Raw genomic sequence first — 8,170 nt, 5'->3', positions numbered from 1 at the left:
CCCTCCCTGAAGGCAAGCGCAGAACCATAAATGACAGAACAAGCTGCCTTCCCAAGCTGAGGTATTCCTCATACAAACTGCCCTCTTCTTCACTTGATGTCCCAAGCCTTACATAATTTTGGTCAATTTGAGAGAGAGAGAGAGAGAAAATGACTACAGAGGAGAAGATCCCATCCCTTTGCTCATGGTGGCTTTTCCAGGCCAGTTATTAATGTCATTTGCATCATTTGGAGCAAGGTGCTATTCAGTATGCTGGAAACTCAGCAAGAATATAACCCAGGAAAAGAAAGGTCTGAACAGAAACTCGCTCAGAAATTCTGACAAATGTGACTATAGGCATTGCCGTGCAACTACAATGCGCAGAACAGAATCTGGATGGACCAGTCATAATGTATATAAATACTGATAGATCTGATCTGCCCAAAGACGGCACATTTGTTGGAAGACAGATGTATCTGCTGATGCTTAAATGCACAAAAAGAGACAGAGATCACAAATCGGTCATGCTGTTTGTCTCTATCCATCCACTATTGCAGTTCCCTACTCTTCAGCAGCACCTGAAGGAAACTGGAACCAGAGCCACTGCTCAGACACGATGATCTTCAATGTCCAAGCAACGGCCAACATAAAATTTAATTCAAGCTACACTACAGGGCATGTTTTCAGCATTTTTGGGGGGATGATGCTTGGGGATTTAACTGCAAAACTCCCATCATTAATAGAAATTGCACAGCTAAATCCCCACATACTATAGTGAAAATATCGCCTTACATTTCTCTCTGGTACCACTCCTGATCTGTGCTGACAGCTCTCTCATCATGAATAACATTATGTCAGGCTGCCCAATGATTCCTGAAACTGTCAACAATGTTTAAAGTCAAGTTCTCCAAACTTTTTAAAACTTAATCATCTTCACTCTGGAAGCATAAAAGTTGAATGCAATAGAAAATGTGCAGATTCACAGCAAGTTTTATTGACTTGCTGGCCAAAGACTTCATCTAGCTGCTGAAACATTTACATACTACAAAGCACTGTCTATAGAAAGACTGTCCTTAAAGGCCAGAATATACATGAGATGGCATAAAGAGTTGAGAAAGTATGGAGAATAGCGTATAGTGCACTTGATTTTTACACTAAGTTATCAAAGCCTTCAGTCAATCCAATGTATGCAATCAACCTAGTTTGGGGAATTTTGTAATACCATACACAAGCACAGCTGAGAAAGGAAAAGTCTCGAGAAATCTTAATTTCCTTGTCTTTTTCCGTTTAACTCTGACTTTCAGTGCCACTTTTCAAAGTGTGGAAGACCATCAATCCCTCCATTTCCCTTCATTTGTTTTTTTAATTACTGGCCATCAATGTGATGAAAAGTTCCAGACTGAAAGCTTGAAGAAAGAGTAATCAATGTACGCAGGTCCACAGGGGGCACTAGTAAAGAAAATACCACCGAACAATCTCCTGAAAGGAAGCCAATCAACTTGACATTTTTAAACGGTTCAATTAAAAATAAATACATATATAAAATGTTTCAAATTGAGTGCCTGGTAAATGTTGTATATACTTTAAACGCCTATGGTTTACATTCTTTTTTGTTACTTTTGCACTCCCCTTTTGTTGTCTAGAAGGGTCTTTTCAGCAAGAATGACATTAACTGGTACCCCAGACCTGCAAACTATTGACCTACACACAGCCAAGCACACAACTAAATACTAGCAGCATCAGGAGGAGAATAAAATCTTGCAAAAGTGTATGCAACAAACAAACAGATAGCAATGAACAGAAAAGCTATTTTTTTCCCTGCTCAGTTATTCATTGTACGTGAATTACAGCAGGTGCAACATTCTGAGACAGAACAAAAAAAATAGATTTGCAACTACAGGATGGCTCTGTAAACATGCTCAAGGAGAACCATGGTGGGAGGGGACTTAACAGAGCCCCATGAAATAGCTACTCCAAAAAAACTTAACTGACTGCTACTTTTCTGTTACGAATCTTTTTTTTTTTTTTTTTAAGAAGTTCATAATAGTTCCATGAAAATGAACTCTTTTTCCTGTCATCATCTGTCACAGGAAGTATGTGCATGTTGGTAAACAATAAGCAGGAGACAAAATCCTAGCAAGCTAACAGGAAGCTCATTTGACTGCCTAAATTGTACAGACAGCCACTCAAGATTTCAGAAGTTGATCCAAACTGAACTGACTTTGTGAGTCTTCTGAGATTCAGCCTTCATTTTTCACAGGTCTTCCAGTGTCTCCGCTTCTCTCAAAGCTGCAACTCTTTGAATCAAGTGATCGCATTGGGCTTCACTTTTAAAACTTAAGATTTAGTTTTAATGCCCAGAATGCATCAGCTGAATGCACTTAAGAAGTTCAGAAACACAAAGGCAAACAAAAAGGGATGCAGAATAAATTAGTTTATAATACCAGGACTATTATGCCAAGTTTGCATTTTGGTACTTAATTTATGGTTTTTGAATAGTCTTTGCTGGCAACACTTCTATTTTATTCTACGGACTGTTGAACCAAAGCATATTAACAAAGCAGCCAATAAAATCTCTGTGCACTGTATTGAAGTCCTCTTCAAAGATCTCTAACATATGTTTCGTGAAGAAATAGAGGGTGTATCTGTCAACTTCCCTCAAGAGCTAATAGAAAACAATTTCATTTGCAGAGGAAGGCACAGTTATTCTGCTGGTTCCATATTAACCTGGGAAACCCTTTAGACCAAGGATATTTCCTCAAAACCTGTTTCTACTGCTTTTTTCACTTTTGAAGAAGCAGAAAGGGGTTGAAGTAGAATGGAGAAACAGTCTCACAGAGTGCCCACATGATAGGGCCTGTCTTAAAGAAAGCTCTTATCTGTAGGAAATGTATTCAGTCATGAGAATCTAAACATAGCTCCCTGTTCACAGAGAAAATAAAAATGACACGCAAAAGAAGCAGCCCTCTCATTTTGGCACTGGGTAACTATGGATAAAAATAAAGTAAGGAAGAAGGAAAAGTGATCAGGCGACTGTTTCCTTTAACTCCTTTTCTGTTGCCCTCAGTCAAGCCACCGATGTGTGGCCTAGAAAGGGATAAACCAAATGACTATCTACAGTTCATGTGTATATAGCTCACTGGTCTCTTATACTGTATTTACTACCTAAATAACAGAAGACGGATTTTCTGCTCTCTTCTCCTCTCCTCTTTTCTTCTCTTTTGTCAGAAAAGAGATAGCTGTATTACTGAGAGAGAAATAGAGAGAGGCAGCGAGGTGGTTACTCATTAGCACCATGTTCTCTTATAGCCAACATGCACCAATGATTTTGTCATCTCAGGGGATCCAGCCACGGTGTGCACCTTCCATGTTTGCCAATAACTGCACTGACATTCAATCCTGTGCCATGTAAACTGCCTCTATAAAACAGATACGAAATTTAACATTGTCCTGAAACTTGACTAAAATGTTTTTAGATCCAGCTTATGCTGGTAAGTAGAACAATAATAACAAGGCAAATAACAATTAGATATATAGGAAACAATTATTGACAGTGAGAGTGGTACAGCATTGGACCAGATGCCCAGAAACCAAGTAAGACCCTGAACAACCTCAACTAATTTCTGAGTTGGCCCTCCTTTGAGTAAAGGATTGGACCAGGTGACTTTCAGAGGTTCTTTCCAACCTAAATTCTGACTCTAACTACAGTTTACACAGCCAAATTGTCCACTGCTAGTGGCTAGTTGTGAGGTTGCTTATGTGGCAGACTGGTTGCACATTTGCAACAGGCCCTATTCTCCCAGGGAAATTTCTCATTAAGCTGAAAGAGAAGGTAAAATTGTCTAAAGAAGTGCTAGACCAAGAAACACGAACTATTGTATCTTGTCCCTCTGAGTTCTTCACATCTCCTCAAACTCCTACATGGAAAATAATTACTAACTCTTTACTATAGAATAACACAGAAATAACACAGATTTTGGTCCTTGCAATGATTATTCAGAAATTGTTTTGGTAAAGAAGTAGGTTTGCCAAGACAGAATTCATTCAGGGTCTGCTTCAAGCTCTGCTGAATGTTTATATCAACTTTTATGCAACCTGACATTCCCAAAAAGAATTGACAGTAATGGACTGGAAATGCAAGGAAAACATTACACAACACAGAAAAAAGAGTTTCAAAAGAAATGAAACTTAAGAGCTGGATTTCTTAAAATGGCTCTGATGAGGGACTGGCCTGAACAGAAACCCTTTGAGGAACTTTCAGACTAACAGCTCGAGATGACAATCTGTGTTGCTCCAAAATGCAACACGAAAGTTGCGATGCAATATTCCCCTCTGGCTTTTATTTTCTCAGATTTGACAGACCCAAACAGACGTTACACCAATTAGCAATAAAGACAGAAAGACCTTCCAGGGAAGCATTAGAGTCTCCAGGAGCAAGGTCCTGGCACTCCTCTCTGGAAATCTATCCCCATCCCATGCTCCAGGCTGGTATTAGGTGGGATACAGTCCACTGGTGTCACAGCTTGTGAGACTGCAGGCTGCAGTGCAGAGCCTCTCACCTTCACCATCCCCAAAACACTAGCTGGTTGGGTCTATCTAGACAACAATAAACATTGCTGACCCTACTAACAGTGCCAGGACATGACAAGAAAGGTGGTCTTTTGCAGTCCCTTCCTTGGAATAACAGATCTCCTCCATTTCAACAAAATGAAATGGATCTAAGCACTTAGAAGCGCTTACATAGAAACAGAATCCCTTGTTTGACAGTGGCACAGCCTTGCCAATAAATGCTCCAGCTTTTATACTGGGGCTGAAGCAGATGTTGATCTTTCCCGAAACTTTAACAGTTCTCCAGGAGGATCCTCCCATCTCTGTAGCTGCAGGACTCGGCAAAGCTCTTCACGCCTTGGTCATCCTTGAAATTTTTTCTAACAAGCTGCTTTTTTGATTCTTGATTCCCGATCTTCTGAGCCTGAGACTGAAACGTACTCCAGTTTCTCCCAAGCAGTCACTTAAAGTGACATTGCATTTTCTTTATTTTTCTCTTTCCTTGATAATTCCTAGCTGGAGATAATGCTTTTTGCTGACTAAATGCATACGCAGCACATCCCAGCAGGAGTAATGACTTTGTTTTTTCACATTATGATGCCTGCTTAACAAGTAATGGGCTCTGTCCACACTCTATCACTGTCAACCTTTTCCACAAGATGTAAGAACAGTGTAGGCCAACAAAAGTTATTAAATGCCCCCTCCCCACCCATCTCTAAGAATAGGAACGGTAACCCTCCAAATTATAATGTAACATCCTTCTCTAACTTGTTACATGGAGTCATGCTGGTTCACTCTAATAACGGCTGAAGATTTCCGCCCCTCCAATTTTGGAGGGTTCTTAATGATTCATTCAGAATGAACGTTGCTACTAAAATACAAAAATGCTATCTAAACAAACTTGTAAAATATTCCTCTTCCTTTCTTTCTACTGCTAACAGCCTCTACTTGCTACTTCACTCCCCAAATCTTTCCTTCAAACAGTATTAATTGTGTACTGAAGAGTACTGTCCCTTCTCTTTTTTGCACACAGATAACATCTAAACATCAGAAATACTGAGGACATTCTCCTCCGGGCTTGTAAAACAACAGCTAACACTGGGGTAATTGTCTGAGGTGACAACTGCTCCATCCAAATGTCTGCAAAACATCTCAGCAAGTCTCTTCAATTAACAAAGTCAAGTATGATTGATTTAATTTTCACTTGAGAGTTCTTCTCAGAAGAACTGGTTCAGGTGTACCCAACATGGCATTTATTGAAACAGAATAGGTAAGGATTAAATGTTCTGCATTTATACAGAGCTCTGCATCCAAGCATCTCGAACCCTTTGTAAGTCTTTAATTAACTAAGACTCAAGTTATCCTCCATGGTAGAGAAATATAGCTCTGCCTACTTTATAGGTCAAGGTCTGAGGCAGAAATAGGCCAAATAAATTGGCCAAGATCCCACAGAAAGCACATGGCTGAACTGGAAATTCAGACGGTTTCAATTCCAAGACTCCTCATGCTCCCCACACAAAAAAGCTGTCCTACCTTCATTCATTCTTTCCTCCTGAATATGTGTAATTTTTTTAACATGATGACTGTCATTTCTAGTCAGAGGGAGCAACACACGGTCACTGAAGCAGCTCTTAGAAGCTTCTTTAGAGGAAGAAAATATAAGAACAGTACTTCAGAGCAATGCAGAATAGGAGGTTTAGGGTTGTTAACCTGATACTTGTTTTGATTTTATCAGCACAGTCCAGGTTTGGAAAGCTCAGATAAGCTAAAATTGGTAACGTCGATATTTTTGTGACTTTATGTCATCATCCATAACGCTACCAGATAGCAAAACATTATACATGATGACATAACACCTGGAGAAAGCATTATGCTTATCAAAAGGCTGTGGGTTTAGCCAATTCAGTTCAAGAGCTTGTGAGCATTTCTGAGCTTTTAGCCAGGCTCTATCAGCTCTGGTTATTACCTCCGTCCTTTTTCTGGCAAGCTGCTCCAAAATAAGAAGCAAATAACGCGGCTGCATTGTCTACCCTATGCAAAAGTCGTGCAAGGGTTGAATAGTTTGATGCACAAGAGAAAAGATACAGGTCGCTGTCATCTGTTAAACCATGACCTTGTGGAAGGTAACTGAAAAGAAATTAAAAAAAAAAAAATAATCAGACTGCCCTGCCTTCACAGACCTCTGCCTTTTGTGCGAAGGCAGCTACAAAACGTGTCGAGGAAGCCACAATACTGCAAACAAGAGACAGAGGAAGAAAAGTTGTCTCTCTCGCTCAGAAACAACCCAGCACATCTACTGTAGACGCTCCGAGTCAGCGACTGTTTAGTCAGAAGTTTCAACCGACTCCTTAAATTCACCATCTCGGGGGCCTTGCTGCTTAATAAAGACTACGGGGTGTTGAGAAGCACAGTATATTATTTCATTAAGTGCTTTTCGGGAGAAGGGGATTTAGAAGTAAAACTGCTGGCTTTGTGTGGCAAGGTTACGACCTTTGACAACTTTGGAGCTTATCTCTTTCATCTTCCCACTCCCCCGAGACCCCAAACTTGCGGAGGGATGGAAGCGGGTAAGCCGGGGCCAGACAGAGTCCAGCATTGTTGTGGGGCTGCCTCCTCTCCCTCTCCCTCTCTCCCCTTCTCTCTCTCTCTCCCTCTCCCTCTCGCTCTCTCTCTTTTTTTCCCCCTAAACAAAACAGATCTGAACTGAGCCAAGGAAACAAAAATGTATTGTTCCTCGCAGATGGAAGCGAGTGTCGCCTAGGTAACCAGATTAATCTCCTTTTTCTCTCCCTTCCTCTCTTGTAGTGCGGTAATCGGTGGGCTCTTTTCACAAAAAAGCCAGCCTCAAAGCTGGGGCTCTAACTAGGTTCCTAATTAGCTGCAATTTACAATGAAGACAACATGATGAGATAATAGAAATTTGCAAAATAATGACATACCTCAGCAAAATATTCCTCCTCCTAAGAACCATTTTTATACAAAAACAATAAAGAGGGCCCTTCTAAAGCAAAGCTGGAAAATGGTGGTGTATTATGTGACACAGAACATTATTGTTCGCCTCTTGTTCCCCCAATCAACAGCTTATTGTTTGGCATCTTAAATAAAAATGACTCAAATACAGGCCACATAATGATCTCCATTGCGCTAATACACTGTATATACAGAGTAGTCAAAAATGTACCCAAGCCAAGGCCAGTGGGGCTGATAAAGTACCGGGGCCCAGAAAGGTAATTTACAATACAATGCACTAACTATTATTACTGGTCTTAATCACACATATCTTTCTGATTTCTGTCAGGATGCGCTCTGACATCAAAAAAGGGCACCCGAACAGGGGGCAGCTAGTTAATGAAATATGATGGATCGCATTTGTTTTCATGTGGTGGTTAGCTCAAACGAAGCAGCCTCCAGACTGTTAGCCAACAGTCTTCTCTTGTGCGACATCAAAGGCTCCCATTGACGGGGGGAGAGGGAGGGCGCGGGAAGGGGGATCATGGGGAGACAGCGCAGAGGGAGGAGCGCCGAGCAACTCAAAGGACCATTAATCGTAATCTCTACCTTATGTCCGAAAGGGAAGAGTAGAGAAATAGAACAGGCTGGGGCTGACCTGCCACTGATTTCAAGGAGGAGTGGTGTCAGCACC

The sequence above is a fragment of the Vanellus vanellus genome, assembly GCF_965231255.1.
Source record: "Vanellus vanellus genome assembly, chromosome: 1".
Lineage (NCBI taxonomy): Eukaryota > Metazoa > Chordata > Aves > Charadriiformes > Charadriidae > Vanellus > Vanellus vanellus.
Note: the sequence above shows the minus strand (reverse complement) of the source record.